At 42.0% G+C, this 21,468-nt stretch overlaps 2 protein-coding genes and 1 pseudogene across 5 annotated transcripts in view; 2 read left to right on the top strand and 1 right to left on the bottom strand.

Annotated features, from left to right (window-relative positions):
• The window catches only part of LOC308650243 (MHC class I polypeptide-related sequence B-like), a 601,646-nt gene that overhangs the window by 140,771 nt on the left and 439,407 nt on the right, over positions 1 to 21,468 (bottom strand). The gene's annotated exons all lie outside the window — the stretch shown is intronic.
• LOC308650241 (MHC class I polypeptide-related sequence B-like) overlaps positions 1 to 21,468 on the top strand; it is a 167,606-nt gene that overhangs the window by 57,413 nt on the left and 88,725 nt on the right. For both annotated transcript variants that reach the window (XR_014022298.1, XR_014022299.1), the window contains one exon: positions 8,354 to 8,618. The gene's annotated coding sequence lies outside the window, so the exon portion shown is untranslated. The remainder of the gene's footprint in view (positions 1 to 8,353; positions 8,619 to 21,468) is intronic.
• Positions 1 to 21,468, top strand: part of LOC308649362 (spermatogenesis-associated protein 1-like) — a 51,778-nt pseudogene that overhangs the window by 24,166 nt on the left and 6,144 nt on the right. The window contains exons 2-3 of the transcript in view: positions 17,900 to 18,011; positions 20,208 to 20,333. The product of the transcript in view is annotated as a spermatogenesis-associated protein 1-like (transcript). The remainder of the gene's footprint in view (positions 1 to 17,899; positions 18,012 to 20,207; positions 20,334 to 21,468) is intronic.

The following is a 21,468-nucleotide window of genomic DNA, read 5'->3' as shown; positions in this document are numbered from 1 at the left end:
AGGAGCATGTGCCTCATCAAGAGCTCCAAGGAACTTCCCCCTCTTGCTCATCCATCCCAGGCAGCATGATATGGGATAAAATGAACTGATTTCATATTCTATGGGATGTGCATCCAGTCCAGACTCTTAACACTGCATCCTAGAGGGCAGGGATGGTGAGGCTGTGGGTATGTGGGTGTTGGTGCCAACTCAATCCCAGTGCCTGACACTCCCCAGCATCCTCCCTGTTTCTCTCTATTCATGAAGTGTCCTGAGATACTGATGATTCCTTGGCAGAAGGACTGAGGGAATCATGTCCTTGTCATGGTGTCCTAGGCTCTTTCTTCCCTTGATGTGGACACATCTTCAGTCACTGGGTTCTGAATCTGAAAATTGGCTCAGAATTGAGAACGGAATCAAGACTTATTGGTTCAAACACTTTCAGCCTCCTGCTCCACAGTTTTATGTTTATTGCTGATATTGAGAAGGGCACTTACTGGTCATCTGTCTGACACCTGTCTGTTTGACCCTAGGGACACAAAACTCCACTAACTTCCACAGCCCCTTGCAGATCAGAGCACCCCTGATTGCTGCTCTGGGGTTGCTGTGGTGGGCATGGTCTCTGGTCAGTGCTGGTTAATTGCCACCACTTGATCTCCTGACCTTGCAGGACCAAACCCTCTCCATGAATATGAGCCCCTCCCCCACCCTCATCCCAGCTTGCATAGGAAAACACCCACCTTTTTAGTGAAGCAGGCCCTGGTCACCAGCATATTCCTGTGAGCTTTGGTGAAAGTGTCCTCTTGGACATTTGGAATTTCACTCTCTGGTGGGTCTTGTGACCTCACAGAATCTCTCTATTCCACACGCCCTCTTCCCTCAGCCTCATCCTCCATTGTCTTCTTGAGTATCCATGTCATGTCCACCTGCTGAGGGGTGGACATAAGTTTATCCAGTCTAAACAGAGGTCACAGAGCCACAGAAATTATGACAACCCAAGTGGTTTTATGTAGCTCCATTTATGACCTCCTGTTATGTAGGTTCCAAGTCCCCGGTGGGGCTCACAGAGCTAAAGTCAAGGTGACAGCAAGTCTTTGTTCCTTACTGGAGGCTTTGATAAGGAATCTGCTTCCAGGATCAATAAGGTTGTTTGAAAATTAAGTCCCTATCTAACTGTCATTCAGGCACCACTTTTAGCTCCTAGAGCCCTCTCTCAGGTCCATATGTGCCCCCCTGCACATCTTATCCTTCTTCCACTGGAACCTCTGAAGTCCCCTCTGCTGCATCTCCTCCACCTGCCTCTCTTGTAGCATCTCTCTGACTCCAGCCAGAGAAGGGTCACAGCTTGGAAGTTTTACTGTGATTTGATTGGGTGACCCAGGGTATCCAAGACAATCTCCCCATTTTCACATCGTCACCTCAGTTACATCAGTAATGTCCCCTTTGCCATATGATACAACCTCTTCACTCTTCTAAGATTAGGGTGTGAGCATCTATAGGGACCATTCTTCAGTCCCGACTTCTTCTTGTGTTGAAATCAGTGAGGAGCAAGGAGATAGCACTTCTGAGAGGGTGAGGGACAAGGAGAAGCCAAGAGTGAAGAGATGGGGAAATTACCTGGGGTGCATGGGAGTGCCCACCATGAGGGGAGTTGGTAGGCAGTGGATATTGGGAAGACTCGTGAATATTGAGAAGAGGGAGCTGAAAGATCTGAGAACCTCAGTGTAGAGGAAGGACCCCACCCCAGATGCTGTACATGGTCCAAAGGGAAACCACAATGAGAAGAGATTTCAGAGGGCCCGTGTCCTCCAGGAAACCACATTTATGTTAGATCTGGGAGGCAAGGACGTCCTGAGAGCACTTTACAGGTTTGTTTTTTATAAGCTGAGGATTCCAGGGTGACTTGGAAAGATTCCAGGAGTTGGGGAGATGGCAGGAGAAGAGAAAGGACAGGGATATTCAGAGCCTCCTGAGGATTATAGTACAGGACATTGAAGGGGACCTAGCATGACTAACCTGACAGGGAAAGGACAAAAGAGGTTAGTCCTGGTGGATTCAGGACAGACAGTTGGGCTGGGTGAGGGGCAGGTGTGGGAGCAGGGGGGTCTGGGCCCTTTCTCTGTGCATGGAGATGTGTTTGGTGTTGTTGGGTCTTGGTGCTATTGTGGAACCTTTCTTGCCTCCTGATCAGTAAGTGTAGTGTCTGAAGGTGGAGGTTGGCTAGGCTCGGCATGATTCATTCCTAACTGAGGAGAGTTGTAATTAAGCAAATTTTATACTATTTGACATTGGCTAATATTAGAAGGATATAGTAATTTTCCTTAGTGTCATGACAATATTGTTATTGAAAGAAGAATGTCATTTTACAAGAGATAAACACTGACTTACATAGGAATGAGTGTCACAATGATTGATTTTCTAGGGAGTCAGCAAGAATTATCTAACTATAATTTGTTCATTCTAAAATAAATATGAAAAAAGACTGAACTAATTAGGTCTATAGTCACCACTTTACTATTTTTTCAAAGTTTGCAATCTTTGATCTTTTTCATGTAGTCTGTAGAGAATTTACTGTAATACTTCCTCACAACATGGGAAATATTCACAATATAATGCTGAACAAAAATGAAGTTTCAAGTGTACATGTGTGAGAGCCAGATTGGTCGTGTATGCCTATCAACCCAGCTAGTCAGCAGGCTGATGCAGGAGGATGGCAAGTTCAAGCCAGCCTGTGAAACTTTGTGAGACACTGTCTTAAAATTAAATTTTAAAAGAGGGTGTACCTCAGTGGTCCAGCACCACTTGATTTAATAATAAAAATAAAAACAAGAATAAGTAATAAAAGAGTATGCCTTTTTTGAGAATGCCTCAGTTGAGGGCGTATCAGTGTTTGTCATATTAGTACAGTTCAATACTTGAATAACTTATTCTTTAAAAAATTTATTCAGGTCACAGTTTGGGAGGGTCCAAAGCCTGCGCCTGTATCAGCCCAGTTCTCATGAGGAGAGTCGATGGTGGCCTGCCATCGTTAGCATGTAGCAGAGCTCACTTATTACATCACCATCTAGGCAGTGGAGAGAGACTGGAGACCATGCGCCCAAATCCTTCTATAGTCTAAGGACCTTCCACTGGGCCCCAGCTCTTCAAGGTCCACAGCATCTGAAGAAGACATTATGTAAGACCTATGGGCGGTACACAGACCTATATCAAACCACAGCAGAGTGCATGCATGTGCAAGTGTGTCAGTGTCTGTGGGCATTTATTTGTTCATCCAGTCTGCAATTTTTTGAGATAAGATCTTACAAATATCAGAGATGTGCAGGTAATATGTTTTGAAAGATCCTTTAAGCTTTTCCAACAAGAGTACAGGGGAAAATTTATTCAGTCTCCATTCTCCCAGGGCCCCAGAGACCCTGCCAGAGATGAATATGTCATCAATGTTTCATGTTTCTCTCCTGAAAAAAAAGTTATGCAAATGCTTTCATCATTGCTCCACTAAGAAGGAACACTGGAAAGCAACAGTAGACGGGAGCAGAGGAAAACATTTCTGCTTTTCAGCTTTCTGGGGTGTTGTCAACAGGGGCTGATGGGAGGCTTGACCAGGAAGAGAGAGAATCCTCAGGCAGGGTACAAGGGCTCCTGATCTCTCCTCTCCTTCAGTCTCTGCCACATCCAGGACCTGGACATCTGTGCAGTCCATTGCACTCAGAAACCTTATACCAGTTGATGCTCACACCTCTCCTTAGCTACTCAGTGAGGATCCGAGAGCAGCGCAGCGGCGCCCCCGTGTGGCCTAGTGCCGAGCACAGGAAATGCAGTTCCCAGACTAGACCTCCTGCTTCAAGCTGAGTTGGGGAAGGAGAGTTGAACTTTTTTTAAAAAAAAATATTTTCATAGATTTGAGTTGAACTTTTTTTAAAAAAATTTATTTTCATAGATTTTAAAATGTCACAGTGGTTTTTTATACTATTATGGTAATAATCAGTCACAGAAAATGTTTTAAAGCAAAATCATAAAGATGTAAACCACCTTTTCATCTCTACTGGGAGGATCCTGCTTAACCTTGTGACTGGCAGATGCTCATAGACTTGAGTGAAGGAGCCCCTGGAGCTGCCCTATATAGCAGTGCTGAGTTCCCCACCCTCCCAAGTTGTTTTCTGTACATGTGTTTTGGTTTTGTTGTTGTTTTAGTAGCAAATCCCCAAAACTAATCCACAAATCCAACACAATTCTATCATATTCCCAACAAGTTTCATTGGATAAATTGACAAACAGGGTCCAAATTTGATATGAAAATACAAAAGGGCAATAATAGCGAGGAAATTCTTGAAGAAACCAAGGTAGAACATTAAAAGTGACAATAATTAAGACCGGTCTGTATTGGTGCAAAAACAAAGGGGCCAATGGAACAGGCCCCACAAATAGAAGCATCTGATTTACAAATAAAGGGGCATCATAAAACAATGCAGAAAGGAGTTTGTAAATAAGTAGTGCTGTGGAAACTGTACATTCTTTTTAAAGAAAATTGAAAGAAAAATAGGAAAGGTAAGATCAAAGATACTTCATTACGTAGACACAAAACAACCTCAGTGGATGTAAATGTGTAAAGCCAAGTGGGAAGTTGCCACAGGTACACAGCAGAAAATATGCCTTAACCAGATAGAGGTCTGCTTCTGCCCTCAGCTTCTGGGAGGTGACCCCTAGGCCCCTGCAATGTCCTACCTGGGAAGAGCATCTCTGTTTACCTGGAGTCCATGGCCACCAGATAGTAATACCTTTATAATGAGAGTTTGGGGGCCACCAGTATCTGCTCCACCTCCAGGCTGACCACCAGCCACATGAGCAGTCACCACAAGGCTCCATGATGATCTCCAGACACTACTCAGGGAGATTCTTCATGGAGATACTCGATGTGTGTTGTCACAAAGTGATGTTTTCTGTGTTTATATGCAGGACTACATAGCTGCACTCAAACAAGATGAAATATTATGAATCTTACATTTGAAAACTTTATTATGATAAAGCAATTTTATATGATATTTCAAGCTCATTTAAACACTGATTTTTGTCAATCAAATATGCAGTACAAGAAAAAATATACTCCTGTTGGTATCTCTGTCTGTTTCCTGCTGGGATTGAAGCCAGGGCCTGGTGCGTGCTAGTTCAGGCTCTACCAACTGAATTACATCCCTAGCATTTGTATCTTATTTTTTCATTGCAAATAATGTCTGATTAATAATCTTATATCTAAATATCCCTCTATATTTTGCTTTTTATTTTAAAATAATAAATTTCTTAAATAGACATGGGATTAAATCGTCTCTCACAGTTATACACCAACACACGTTCATCCAACCATCTATCTATTTTTTTTTCAAAAATAAAATTTTATTTTTATTTATTTATTTATTTATTTATTTATTTTTTATTGGTTGTTCACAACATTACAAAGCTCTTGACATATTATATTTCATACATTAGATTGAAGTGGGTTATGAACCCCCAATTTTACCCCAAATGCAGATTGCAGAATCACGTCGGTTACACATCCACAATTTTACATAATGCCCTAATAGTAATTGTTGTATTCTGCTACCTTTCCTATCCCCTACTATCCCCCCTCCCCTCCCCTCCCAACTTCTCTCTCTACCCCATCTACTGTAATTCATTTCTCTCTTTGTTTATTTTCCCATTCCCCTCACAACCTCTTATATGTAATTTTGTTTAGCAATGAGGGTCTCCCTTCATTTCCATGCAATTTCCCTTTTCTCTCCCTTTCCCTCCCATCTCATGTCTCTGTTTAATGTTAATCTTTTCTTCCTACTCTTCCTCCCTGCTCTGTTCATAGTTGCTCTCATTATATCAAAGAAGACATTTGGTATTTGTTTTTTAGGGATTGGCTAGCTTCACTAAGCATAATCTGCTCTAGTGCCATCCATTTCCCTGAAAATTCTATGATTTCCAACCATCTATCTAGATATCCATTCAGTCCAGATTCATTGGGTCCCTATTCTATACTAGGATTATTCCAGGTTCTGGGGATACAGGTGGTGACAACTAAACTGGCTCCTTACTTAAGGAACACATGCTTCAGAAATACAGACTGACAATCAACAAAAAAATTATTCAACACAGAGATAATTGCTGTTGAGAAATATGTGCCTGGTCCACAAGACTGCCAGTGGCAAAAATGACAGGGACCCTATTTCAGATGGGTTGGAATTAGAAACCATATCTGAGAACTTGGTATCTGTGCACATAGCAGCCCTGGGTGGTGTGAGGAGGGAACCTTAATGCTTCTTTAAGGGGATCTTTCTGACTCTGCTAATATGATGAATATTGTTGTCCCACTCCACAGAGAAAGGCACACGTGCAACATCAACTCCTGCAGCAGAGCCAAGGTGGTAGCTTTCCTAGTGGCCAGATGAAGGACTATGACCCACAACTTACAAACACACACAGAGGAAGGGATAGAGAGGAGGCTGTCCTGAAAGGTGGGACCTTCAGGGTTTCTCTCAAGGGTCTTTTTTTCTCTTTGCCCTGAACTTTGGAGGTCTTTGTGCCCCAGTAGGAGAAAGCCTTTGAAAAAGTGGAGAGATCCTCAGGAGCTGGTCAGGAGAGGGAAAAGGAAGAGGCAGTAGAGACAGGGGAGTGGGGCTGAGTCCAAAGCCAGGGGAGCCCAGGCAGAAGGGGCCTGCTGGCTGCAGGGCTGGAGCCCAGAGCCTCAAGGCTGGAGTCTTGGTATCTGTCACCTGAGGGAGGAAGAGGGCCACTCGCCCTTCTACCTGCTAGAAACATAGAGGACTGTTAAGGTCTGTAAACAAGTCAAAATAACACCTGGTATTTTGCCAGGGGAATGTTAGAGTTCTAAACAAGTCTGGTTGGTGCCTGGCAAAATGCCAGAGGGAGTGGTTTGAGAAGTAGCAAAAGTGAGCCATTAAGTGTGGAGATTCCTTATTGGTTGATTGATGTATCTAGTTTATGCTAATTAAGATAAGCTGTGCAAAATGTATAAATACCTCTGTTGTCCTACAATAAACGGCTCCTACTCCTGCTGTATCAACATACATAAGTTATTCGTCACCCCCCCGCAGAGGACTAGCATTTGGCTTTTAGTTTGGGTTTATATAAATGCACCAGAGTGGAAGATAAGGAGCCTACTTTTCAAGTGTCATTTTTTCAAATGACATCTTTTACAGTCTGCTCCCAGTGTGAACTAATCAGTAATCCCTAGGAAAAGAGATCAAGGTATGGTGGGGGACACCAAGAGATATCTTAAGACAACCCATATCTGCAACCACCACCCCTCCCAGGACCATTTGGTCCCCTCCAAAGTCAACCACAGGTAAAAGAAGGAGGGGTCCACAGACTTTAGCTCTCTCCCCCTCATCCTTCCTCTGCTCACAGAGAGCTTCCTTCTCTCCTCTGTGACCACAGTCCCCCTAGAGCTCAGCTCAGGAGGCCCTAGGGCTGGAATTCTCTTTCCTCTCAGACTTGGGAAGCAGTTCTGAGACTGCTCTCCTTCCAGGTGACTGCCACTTGTGGAGCCTGAGAGCGTCACTCAGCTGGATTTGCATTGCCCAAATGTTCTTAAAACTACTTATATGACAGATTCAGTCCCATTCTTTATATTTGCTCATTTAACAGTTTGCAAGGGGAAATTATGGCCTGAAGAAGGAGATATGCTGGGACTTTGTCCATGACATGTGGACAATATGGCAATACAAGTCTCAAACGTGTTTTGAGTAAAATGTGACAGGGTCCTTTGTACCTCCACTGGGTTTTTCTTTTCCCCCACCCCCTGTTGTCAGGAGGCAGACCATCTGCAGCCTCCTTCACACTCTATTTTGTGGTTTGGGCCATATTTGTTCACATGTCTGTCCACTAAAAAAGTATCCCCTTCAGGGCTGGGGTGTAGCACAGGGATAGAACACTTGCCTGACAGCATGAGACACAGGATTTATTCCCCAGCACTGCAGAAATAAATTTAAAAAAATAAAAGCATCATTCTCAAAAGCAATTGAGGGACGGTCCATGCTATGAAAACATGAACTCTCATCCTAAGACAGAGCTTCTGGTGTTGGGTTGCAATTAATAATTTGTCCTTTAGAATCAGTATTTTCTTGAGTTAGGGGCTTAATGTCTCATAATTTAAAAAATAATATTCTCTCCCTGGAACCTCTTCCAAATCCCATTTTATATTAGAACATACAATTCCAGCATTTCAGAGAAGGTGAAAGGCACCAAGTTTTCCCAGTCCCTGTTTTCCACCGTCAAACTACTGGGGGAAAATCATCCAAATTTTCCCTCTTAAAAAATATACACTATATATGTGGTGGTATTATAATCCTATATTTTCCTAACCTTTTAAAAGGAGCCTAAGATGGAGGCAACTCGGCACTGCCAGACACCGTGAGCAGCTAAGAGAAACGAAGAGTTGGACCCTTTGAAGAGATTGCTAACCAAGCCTCCATGAGAGAGTGCACTGAGAACTGAGGCCGGGACCTAGCAGAGACAGACCAGACACACCCCTCCAATCAGACACCCCAGCAAGGTGTCTGGAGTCCACCATAGCAGAGAGCTGATGTCACCAGAGTTCGGTGGACAGGATCCCTTCCCAGCGAAATCGGCTTCAACAGGTGTGTGACTCCCACACAACCAGATACATACAGCTGGGAATTCTCAAAAATCTATCCCCAGATCTCCGTGGACATGATTGTAGGGGCCTAAGGAAGCAGAGGTGACACCTGACCTCCAACTCCCCCTACCACCAGCGGCGACAGCCGAGGCTTTTTCTGCCAGCTCCCAGGGCATGGCTAACAAAGGGGACCAGGCAAAATAAGCTGACGGCCCCCAGCCCCCGAGCTCCACAACCTTGGGGTCTGGGTGAATGGCAAACAGAGAAAGTGCTCAGTCGTTCTGGAGAATAGGGCACTCAGGGGGCTGCAAGTGTAACTAGATCTGTGGAGAACACTACTGGTGAGTGGGGCCTAGCTGGCAGGAGAAGGGTGAGAGTGGCTGGAGACATGAAACGGCCCTGGGCAACCAGGATTGGAGAGCCGCCCAGTAGGGGAAGAGGAGCTGCCGCACAGGAATTGTTTCCTGCATATTGAGGGCAGAAGCTCAGCTCGGCGGGCACAGCTCCACCTACTGGAAGAGAAGATAATAGAACTCCAAAACTGCATTTATCCTTTTTTTAAAATCTTTTATCTTTTCTCTTTTCAATTTTTATTTTTCTTTCCATTTTCTTTTATTCTACCTATTTTTCTCTCCCTCTTTCTCTTTAAGGATTTCTTCCATCCTCTTCCCCTACCTTTCATCCCAAGCATTACGATTTTCATTACATGTGATTTTCTAAATGCAAATAGGTGAATGTTTTGAGGCTGTTTATAGTGCTCCGAAGTCCCTTGCTACCACCAAATACCCTGGTCCATTTCCCTGTTCATATCCCCCTTCAGTAGAGCAATCTTCCAAGGTAGCTAACACATACTAACTTCCATACCATCACAGCACCCGACCTAAATATAAAGTCCTAAGACCAAACCGCAGATTGCTATACGCCTTCAGAATCTATATGCCTTTTATGAAACAAATGAATTTGCTTTAAATTACAATAAAGCCCAACATCTCTAGACATAGTCTCCCATCACAAATGTGAGATCCCAGAGATATACAAAACCAAAACAAATTTATAGGAGAAAACAGAAAAACAGCAGTCAAACAGAGCTGGAAAGTAATGTGAGCATCATGAAGAAATGAGGGAAAAAAGGATTACAAACAATGCAGGATAGCTTAAATTTACAGGAGAACCTAGAGGCATCAGAAAAATGGTCAGATAAAGAACTCAAGGCATACCTGACTCAGATAGAATGGAATCTTAAAGAAGTCATTAGACAGCAAATCCAAACAATGAAAGAAAACTTTGAAAATGAATTACATAAACAGATTCAATAAGCAAAAAATCAACTCTACCAGGAGATAGAGAGTATTAAAAAAAATTAAACAGTAATCTTAGAAATGCAGGAAACCATAAATCAAATCAAAAACTCAAATGAGAGTATTACAAGTAGAATAGATCAAGTAGAAGTCAGAACATCAGATAATGAAGACAAATTATATCAACTTGAAAAGAGTCTAGTCAACTCAGAAAGCTGGTAAGAAACCATGAGCAAAACTTCCAAGAGATATGGGATATAATATAAAAAAACCAAACTTAAGAGTCATTGGGGCTTGGGGGAGGAAGACGGCGGTGATGGGAGTGCATCACCCCAGTGTGCCGCGTCACTGTGCGGGAGAAAGACCAGGTGAAACGGCTGAAGGCTACCTTGTTGGGAATTTCCAGTGAAACTGAGGTGCTCCAGAATCTAGAGGACGGATTTCCAGCGCGCGGGATTCAGCTGCCGGGGCTCGGTCGCGGGCGATTTCTCCACACGGAGGGTAGCAGAGCTTGGTCGGCGGACCGCCCTACGGATGGAGTCTGCGGCGCGCGTTGGGTAGTGGCGAAGTACCAGAGCGGGAGTACAGTGATGCGGATTCTGGGGGCTTCTGCCAGCGGTGCACAGGCCGTGCTTAGTGCTGAGTTCCGGCTTTGAGACAGAGGAGAGAAGCGGTCCAGTTCGATTCTCGACACCGGTCGGACCACGGAGGAGGACAGCAGCCGCCATCTTGGAGAGCTGATGTAATCATCCCTGTTTTCTACTGATCTCAGCTCATTCAACTACGGAACAGGTGATTTCAGGCTGGTACTTGCCTGTGTCTCGCAGACAGATAGCTCAGGCTTGGGACCGGAGAACCTGAGGAGAATACTCTTCGGGGCTCACTCCTGGCAAGGCGTGCGCCGGACTTTGAGCGGCCGGATTCTGGCTCCCTGGGCTGCTTTGGCCCGGGGCTGGGGAGCCCGTGGAGACTGCGTCTTTGACCCTGCTCCTAGCGGAGCGTGCACCGAGCTGGGAGAGTTTGGAGCGGCCGGGCTCGGGCTCCCGGGGCTGCTTTGGTCTGGGGCTGGGGAACCCATGGGGGTCGCTCTGTGGAGCCTGCTCCTAGCAGAGCGTGGCTGGGATCGGAGAGGCCGGGTTCTGGCTCCCGAAGCTGCCTTAGCCCAGGGCTGGGGAACCTGCGGGGACTGCGTGCTGAGACCAGCACCAAGTGGAACGTGCGGCTGGGCTCTGACACCCGAAACAGTTTTGGCCCGGGGCTGGGGAGCCAGCGGGGACTGCGTCTTTGACCCTGCTCCTAGCGGAGCGTACACCGAGCTGGGAGAGTTTGGAGCGGCCAGGCTCGGGCTCCCGGGGCTGCTTTGGCCTGGGGCTGGGGAATCCGCGGCGGTTGCTCTGTGGAGCCTGCTCCTAGCAGAGCGTGGCTGGGATTGGAGAGGCCGGGTTCTGGCTCCCGAAGCTGCTTTGGCCCAGGGCTGGGGAACCTACAGGGTCTGCTTCTCGGTCCGGGTCCTGCTGGGTGCTGTGGGGGTCTGGGGGGCAGAGTGGAACTGCCACCTGCGCCCAGAGCAGGCCAAGTAACCCGCCGGAGTGGTATCACGACACCCCAACTGCAGCTGGGGCAGAGGAGAGTAGCCGTCCATGCCTGGAACAGGACCAGCGACCCGACTGCGCGGTAGCCAAGTCACCCCATTTGGAGTGGGGGCTGTGAAGAGCCACCGTCTGAGCCTGCAAGGTAAGCAGACCTGCGACCCACTGGTAGGACAGGCCCGGCAGCCTGCCAGTGTGGTGGACAAGTAGCATCGAGGCAGTCACGTCACACTGGTTGGAGTGGAGTTGAGCAGAGCCACCACCCGTGTCCGGAAAAGGCCCAGCGACCCGTTGGAGAGGCAGTTAGGTACCCCCACTGGGAGTGGGGGTTGAGCAGAACTGCCGCCCGAGCCCGCAAGGTAGGCAGATCTGCGACCCACCGGCGGAACAGGCTTAGAGGCCGACCAGCGTGGTAGACACGTCACACCAATTGGAGTAGGGGTGGAGCAGAGCTGCCGCCCACATCCGGATCAGGTCCAACGACCCGAGGGCGTGGTAGTTACGTCACCACAATTGGAGTGGGGGCAGAGTAGAGCCGCCACCCGCGCCCGTAGGGTGGGCAGACCTGCGACCAACCAGCGTGGTAGATAGATCACCCTAATTAGAGGAGGAGCACAGCCACTACCGGCCCTGCAAGAGAGATCTCCCAACTATACAACAGCAATATAAATAAATAGGGGGAAAATTTAAAAAACACAACAGTTTCACCAAGCAGAAAAAAACACGAGCAATATGAAACGACAAGGAAAGAAAGGACCACAAGCAATGCAGGTCAACTCAACTCTAGAAGAGGTAATAGCTGCAACAGATGGAATGTCTGATAAAGAGTTCAGGATATACATGCTTCAGATGATGTGGAGTCTCAAGGAAGACATGAGACAGCAAAACCAGACAATGAAAGATCACTTTGACAAGGAACTACATAAACAAATCCAGGAAGTAAAAGACCAATTTCACAGGGAGATAGAGGTAATAAAAAACAAACAAATAGAAATCCTAGAAATGCAGGAAGCAATAAACCAACTTAAAACCTCAATTGACAATACTACCAGCAGAGTAGATCACTTAGAAGATAGAACATCAGACAATGAAGACAAAGTATTTCAACTTGAAAAGAACGTAGACAGCTCAGCAAGTCTGCTAAGAAACCATGAACAGAACATCCAAGAAATATGGGATAACATTAAAAGACCAAACTTAAGAGTCATTGGGATTAAGAAGGCACAGAGCTCCAAACCAAAGGAATAAACAATCTATTCAATGAAATAAGACGAGAAAACTTCCCAGACTTGAAGAATGAAACAGAATCCCAAATCCTAGAAGCCTACAGGACGCCGAAAGTGCAAAATCATAAGAGATACACACCTAGACACATTATAATGAAGATGCCCAACATACAGAATAAGGAGAGAATTTTAAAAGCTACAAGAGAAAGAAAGCAGATTACATTTAGGGGTAAACCAATCAGGATAACAGCTGATCTCTCAACACAGACTCTGAAAGCTAGAAGATCCTGGAACAACATATTTCAAACACTGAAAGAAAATGGGTTCCAACCAAGAATTGGGTATCCGGCGAAATTAAGCTTCAGGATGGAAGATGAAATTAAAACCTTCCATGATAAACAAAAGTTAAAAGAATTCGCAGCTAGAAAACCATCTCTTCAAAAAATCCTTGGCAAAACATTACAGGAAGAGGAAATCTAAAACAACATTGAAAACCATCAGTGGGAGGTAGGACAGTAAAGGGGGGAAAGTAATCAAAGAGGAAAACAAATCAGGTTTAGTAACATTAATAAACAAATATGGCTGGAGGAACAAACCATATCTCAATAATAACCCTAAATGTTAATGGCTTAAACTCACCAATTAAGAGACACAGGCTAGTTGAATGGATCACAAAACAAGACCCAACAATATGTTGCCTACAGGAGATGCATTTGATAGGAAAAGATATACATAGACTGAAGGTGAAAGGCTGGGAAAAATCATTCCACTCATATGGACTGCGGAAACAAGCAGGAGTGTCCATACTCATATCAAACAAAATAGATTTCAAGCCAAAGTTAATCAAAAGGGATAAAGAAGGACACTGCATACTGCTCAAGGGAACCATACACCAACAAGACATAACAATCATAAATATATATGCCCCAAACAATGGTGCAGCTACGTTCACCAAGCAAACTCTTCTCAAGTTCAAGAGTCTAATAGACCACCATACAATAATCATGGGAGACTTCAACACACCTCTCTCACCACTGGACAGATCTTCCAAACAAAAGTTAAATAAGGAAACTGTAGAACTCAATAACACAATTAACAATCTAGACTTAATTCACATATATAGAATATACCACCCAACATCAAGTAGTTACACTTTTTTCTCAGCAGCACATGGATCCTTCTCAAAAATAGATCATATATTATGTCACAGGGCAACTCTTAGACAATATAAAGGAGTAGAGATAATACCATGCATCTTATCTGATCATAATGGATTGAAACTGAAAATCAACGATAAAAGAAGGAAGGAAAAATCATACATCACTTGGAGAATGAACAATAGGTTACTGAATGATCAATGGGTTATAGAAGACATTAAGGAGGAAATTAAAAACTTCTTAGAGTTAAATGAAAACACAGACACAACATATCGGAATCTATGGGACACATTGAAAGCAGTTCTAAGAGGAAAATTCATTGCTTGGAGCTCATTCCTTAAAAAAAGAAAAAACCAACAAATAAATGATCTCATACTTCATCTCAAAATCCTAGAAAAAGAAGAGCAAAACAACAGCAAAAGAAGTAGAAGGCAAGAAATAATTAAAATCAGAGCTGAAATTAATGAAATCGAAACAAAAGAAACAATTGAAAAAATTGACAAAACCAAAAGTTGGTTCTTTGAAAAAATAAATAAAATCGACAGACCCTTAGCCATGCTAATGAAGAGAAGAAGAGAGAGAACCCAAATTACTAGCATAAGGGATGAAAAAGGCAATATCACAACAGACACTTCAGAAATAGAGAAGAGAATCAGAAATTATTTTGAATCCTTATACTCCAATAAAATAGAAGATAGTGAAGGCATCGATAAATTTCTTAAGTCATATGATCTGCCCAGATTGAGTCAGGAAGATATAGACAACCTAAACAGACCAATAACAATAGAGGAAATAGAAGAAACCATCAAAAGACTACCAACTAAGAAAAGCCCAGGACCGGATGGGTATACAGCAGAGTTTTACAAAACCTTTAAAGAGGAACTAACACCAATACTTTTCAAGCTATTCCAGGAAATAGAAAAAGAGGGAGAACTTCCAAATACATTCTATGAGGCCAACATCACCCTGATGCCTAAACCAGACAGAGACACTTCAAAGAAAGAAAACTACAGACCAATATCTCTAATGAACCTAGATGCAAAAATCCTCAATAAAATTCTGGCAAATCGGATTCAAAAACATATCAAAAAAATTATACACCATGATCAAGTAGGATTCATCCCTGGGATGCAAGGCTGGTTCAATATACGGAAATCAATAAATGTTATTCACCACATCAATAGACTTAAAAATAAGAACCATATGATCATCTCGATAGATGCAGAAAAAGCATTCGACAAAGTACAGCATCCCTTTATGTTCAAAACTCTAGAAAAATTAGGGATAACAGGATCATACCTCAACATTGTAAAAGCAATCTATGATAAGCCACAGGCCAGCATCATTCTGAATGGAGAAAAATTGAAGGCATTCCCTCTAAGATCTGGTACAAGACAGGGATGCCCTCTCTCACCACTTCTGTTCAACATAGTCCTCGAAACACTGGCCAGAGCAATTAGACAGACGAAAGAAATTAAAGGCATAAAAATAGGAAAAGAAGAACTTAAATTATCACTATTTGCAGATGATATGATTCTATACCTAACAGACCCAAAAGGGTCTACAAAGAAACTATTAGAGCTAATAAATGAATTCAGCAAAGTGGCAGGATATAAAATCAACACGCATAAATCAAATGCATTCTTGTATATCAGCGACAAATCCTCTGAAACGGAAATGAGGACAACTACTCCATTCACAATATCCCCCCCAAAAATAAAATACTTGGGAATCAACCTAACAAAAGAGGTGAAAGACCTATACAATGAAAACTACAGAACCCTAAAGAGAGATATAGAAGAAGACCTCAGAAGATGGAAAAATATTCCTTGTTCATGGATAGGCAGAACTAACATCATCAAAATGGCGATATTACCAAAAGTTCTCTATAAGTTCAATGCAATGCCAATCAAAATCCCAACAGCATTTCTTGTAGAAATAGATAAAACAATCATGAAATTCATATGGAATAATAAAAGACCCAGAATAGCAAAAACAATGCTAAGCAGGAAGTGTGAATCAGGCGGTATAGCGATACCAGACTTCAAACTATACTACAGAGCAATAGTAACAAAAACAGCATGGTACTGGTACCAAAACAGGCGGGTGGACCAATGGTGCAGAATAGAGGACACAGTAACCAATCCACAAAACTACAACTATCTTATATTTGATAAAGGAGCTAAAAGCATGCAATGGAGGAAGGATAGCATCTTCAACAAATGGTGCTGGGAAAACTGGAAATCCATTTGCATCAAAATGAAACTGAATCCCTTTCTCTCGCCATGCACAAAAGTCAACTCAAAATGGATTAAGGAGCTTGATATTAAATCAGAGACATGGCGTCTGATAGAAGAAAAAGTTGGCTCTGATCTACATACTGTGGGGTCGGGCTCCAAATTCCTCAATAGGACACCCATAGCGCAAGAGTTAACAACTAGAATCAACAAATGGGACTTACTCAAACTAAAAAGTTTTTTCTCAGCAAAAGAAACAATAAGAGAGATAAACAGGGAGCCTACATCCTGGGAACAAATCTTTACTCCACACAATTCAGATAGAGCCCTAATATCCAGAGTATACAAGGAACTCAAAAAATTAGATAATAAGATAACAAACAACCCAATCAACAAATGGGCCAAGGACCCGAACAGACACTTCTCAGAGGAAGACATACAATCAATTAACAAGTACATGAAAAAATGCTCACCATCACTAGCAGTCAGAGAAATGCAAATCAAAACCACCCTAATATACCATCTCACTCCAGTAAGATTGGCAGCCATTAGGAAGTCCAACAACAACAAGTGCTGGCGAGGATGCGGGGAAAAGGGTACACTTGTTCATTGTTGGTGGGACTGCAAATTGGTGCAGCCAATTTGGAAAGCAGTATGGAGATTTCTTGGAAAGCTGGGAATGGAACTACCATTTGACCCAGCTATTCCCCTTCTCGGTCTATTCCCTAAAGACCTAATAAGAGCATGCTACAGGGACACTGCTACATCGATGTTCATAGCAGCACAATTCACGATAGCAAGATTGTGGAACCAACCTAGATGCCCTTCAATAGATGAATGGATAAAAAAAATGTGGCATTTATACACAATGGAGTATTACTCTGCATTAAGAAATGACAAAATCATAGAATTTGGAGGGAAATGGATGGCATTAGAGCAGATCATGCTAAGCGAAGCTAGCCAATCCTTAAAAAACAAATGTCAAATGTCTTCTTTGATATAAGGGGAGTAACCAAGGACAGGGTAGAGACGAAGAGCTTGAGAAGAAGATTAACATTAAACAGGGATGATAGGTGGGAGGGAAAGGGAGAGAGAAGGGAAATCGCATGGAATTTGAAGGTGAGCCTCAGGGTCATACACAATTACATATAAGAGGAAAGGAGGGGTAAGAGAAAAATAATAGAAGTGAAGAAATGATTTACAGTAGAGGGGGTAGAGAGAGAAAAGGGGAGGAGAGGGGAGGGGAGGGGAGGGGAGAGGAGGATAGGGGAGGGGAGGGAAAGGGGGATAGTAGAGAATAGGATAGACAGCAGAATACATCAGTCACTAGAATGGCAATATGTAAATCAATGGAAGTGTAACTGATGTGATACAGCAATCGGTATACGGGGTAAAAATGGGAGTTCATAACCCACTTGAATCAAATTGTGAAATATGATATATTAAGAACTTTGTAATGTTTTGAACGACCAACAATAAATTAAAAAAAAAAAGGTATTGAAAGGCAGCAGAATACAACAGACACTAGTATGGCAGTATGTAAAAACGTGGATGTATAACCCATGTGATTCTGCAATCTGTTTACGGGGTAAAAATGGGAGTTCATAACCCACTTGAATCAAATGTATGAAATATGATATGTCAAGAGCTTTGTAATGTTTTGAACAACTAATAATAAAAATGTATTGCTAGTATGCATTACATAGTACTTATAGACAAATGGAAAAAGAATGTATACCCTACAAGATTTTATTGACTTTCATGTTTGCTTACAGACAGGTGAAAAGGATGGAATCACCCTACCAGACCTTACTGATTTTCCTTCATTTCCTTGTCAACCTGTTTTTTCTTCAGGAATATCTGATATACCTCTATTAAAGATCGAGAGTAAGTACTGTGACATCACAAGTATAGATGATTCTGTGAAGTAAAGTTAAATATGTTTTTTTTTATTGGTTGTTCACAACGTTACAAAGCACTTGACATATCATACTTCATACATTAGACTGAAGTGGGTTATGAACTCCCAATTTTACCCCAAATGCAGATTGCAGAGTCACATCGGTTACACATCCACAATTTTACATAATGCCCTATTGGTAATTGTTGTACTCTGCTCCCTTTCCTATCCCCCACTATCCCCCCTCCCCTCCCCTCCCTTTTACTCTCTCTACCCCATCTACTGTAATCCATCTCCCTCCTTATTTATTTTCCCATTCCCCACCCAGCCTCTTATATGTAATTTTGTATAGCAATGAGCGTCTCCCTTCATTTCCATGCAATTTTCCTCATCTCTCCCTTTCCCTCCCATCTCATGTCACTGATTAATGTTACTCTTTTCTTCCTACTCTTCCTCCCTGCTCTGTTCATATTTGCTCTCATTATATCAAAGAAGACATTTGGCACTTGTTTTTTAGGGATTGGCTAGCTTCACTAAGCATAATCTGCTCTAGTGCTGTCCATTTCCCTGCAAATTCTATGATTTTGTCATTTTTTATTGCTGCATAGTACTCCATTGTGTATAGATGCCACATTTTTTTTTATCCATTCATCTACTGAGGGGCATCTGGGTTGGTTCCACAGTCTAGCAATTGTGAATTGTGCTGCTATGAACATCGATGTGGCAGTATCCGATACCAGATTTCAAACTATATTACAGAGCAATAGTGACAAAAACAGCATGGTACTGGTACCAAAACAGGCGGGTGGACCAATGGTGCAGAATAGAGGACACAGAGACTAATCCACAAAGTTACAACTATCTTATATTTGATAAAGGGGCTAAAAGCATGCAATGGAGGAAGGATAGCATCTTCAACAAATGGTGTTGGGAAAACTGGAAATCCATATGCAACAAAATGAAACTGAATCCCTTTCTCTCGCCATGCACAAAAGTTAACTCAAAATGGATCAGGGAACTTGATATCAAACCAGAGACTCTGCATCTGATAGAAGAAAAAGTTGGCTACGATCTACATACTGTGGGGTCGGGCTCCAAATTCCTTAATAGGACACCCATAGTACAAGAGTTAACAACAAGAATCAACAAATGGGACTTAATTAAACTTAAAAGTTTTTTCTCAGCAAGAGAAACAATAAGAGAGGTAAACAGGGAGCCTACATCCTGGGAACAAATCTTTACTCCTCACACTTCAGATAGAGCCCTAATATCCAGAGTATACAAAGAACTCAAAAAATTAGACAATAAGATAACAAATAACTCAGTCAACAAATGGGCAAAGGACCTGAACAGACACCTCTCAGAGGAGGATATACAATCAATCAATAAGTACATGAAAAAATGCTCACCATCTCTAGCAGTCAGAGAAATGCAAATCAAAACCACCCTAAGATACCATTTCACTCCAGTAAGATTGGCAGCCACTATGAAGTCAAACAACAACAAGTGCTGGAGAGGTTGTGGAGAAAAGGGTACACTTGTACATTGCTGGTGGGACTGCAAATTGGTGCGGCCAATTTGGAAAGCAGTTTGGAGATTCCTGGGAAATATGGGAATGGAACCACCATTTGACCCTGCTATTGCCCTTCTTGGACTATTCCCTAAATATGTTAGTAAAGAGTTGTTTCATGGGTACAGAGTTTCAGTTTGTGAAGGTTAAGAGTTCTGGAGATGGACAATGGTGATGGTTGCACAACAGTGGGGATACATGTACTTAATGTCACTGATATGAACACCTAAAATGGTTCAAATAGTAAATTTTATTAAGTAAATTTTACTACAATAAATGTGAAAAAATATAAATTTTGTATTTTAGTCACTAATTAACTCTAAAATATATTTTTCCACATAAAATAACTTTGGGTCCAAGATAAATTTACCAAAAGAATTAGACCAAAAAATATAACTATTTGAGCTTTACCTAATTTCTACAAATACATGCATATAAATGCAAAAGAGAGCCACTGTTTTATAAATCCACTCTTAGAAATCAAAAAGATTTTTTACACTCTCCAGAATGGTAAATGGCAGCAAGATAAACAAAAGAGTTTTAGATTCCATATTTTATGACATGAACCATCTTAGCTTTTTGGCATTGATGACTATGGATTACATTTCTTTAGGAGAGAAGATTATTGAGCAAATGAAACAAGTAATGGAAGAAAGAAGATATCTGGAAAGAATTAGAGATGAACTAATAAAAAAAGTTGAAAAGCTGTTTGATTAAAGCAAAGGGAAATGATATCATGGTAAAGTTTATTATTTAGATTTTGTCACTATTAAGAAAACAAGCCTTAAAGAATTAATACTTTCAGGATAAATAATAGAGTTAATATTTACTGTTTTAGGGAAGGGAAGTCCTGGGGACTGAATTAGAGCAACTTCTATTACATGCTTGTATAATTATGTCAAAATCAACTGTAATATATAATAATATTAAAATGAACTAATAAATTTTTTAAAAAGAAAAAAAAATTTACTGTTTTGCTGATATAGTTTAAAGTGGTACATCTGAGATGCTTTCAATATAGAAAACAAAATTATTTAACTCATACAAAATGATTTATAGAGCTTTGTAAATTTTTTATAACTGAAGTTCATTTATTTATTCATTCTTCCATTCATTTATTAAATAAGTATTTATTAAGTGCCCACTGAGTCTAGCCACTGTTCTAGGGACTGTGGAGACACTAATAGGCACATACTATCTTGTCCCTACCATTTTGGGTCTCATGATCCAGTGGGGAATGATAAGTTAAACATTGATTATACATTCCTGATAAATGAATTACAAAGTTCTGTAGATAGAAATACAAAGAAAGAACACCTAAATCAGATGGAAGAAATCAATAGAGGCTTCTGAGAACTTCTAGGGATGTTAGGATCTGAAGTGTTTCTTAGCTCCAGGCCTTCAGGCATACTTTTTCCTCTGCCATTCACTTCTTTTTTTTTCCCTACCTTTTCCTCCTACTGTCTTCTTCCCAGTTCTTCTGGGTATTTCTTATTAATTATTCAATATCAACTTAGATGTCGCTTACTCTTTGAGCCATATTGAGTCCTTTGAACTTATCTAGGTGCTTAATTTGGGGGTATGTGAGCCACTCTGCCTTGCTAGAGTAAATGAATGAGAGCAGTTGGGGAATATAAGTAGATTTCTTGCAGAAGAATTAGAAACAGTGTCCTTGGGACCAGTAGAAATGGAAAAAATGTGCCCAAGTGAAGAATGTTTAGAATAATGGTTTGAGAGATGTGAAATCATTTGAGAGGCCTGCATTCTTAGTTGTTTTTGAGAATTATTAGAATAAAAGTCATATATGAAACAACTGGTTTTAAGATTCTCAATTTACAGCAAAATCGTTGTTTCAATACCAGAACTAGCTAAAG

The sequence above is a fragment of the Spermophilus citellus genome, assembly GCF_964194105.1.
Source record: "Spermophilus citellus genome assembly, chromosome: 5".
In the NCBI taxonomy this organism is placed as follows: Eukaryota; Metazoa; Chordata; class Mammalia; order Rodentia; family Sciuridae; genus Spermophilus; species Spermophilus citellus.
Note: the sequence above shows the minus strand (reverse complement) of the source record. Positions and strands in the feature narration are given on the sequence as shown.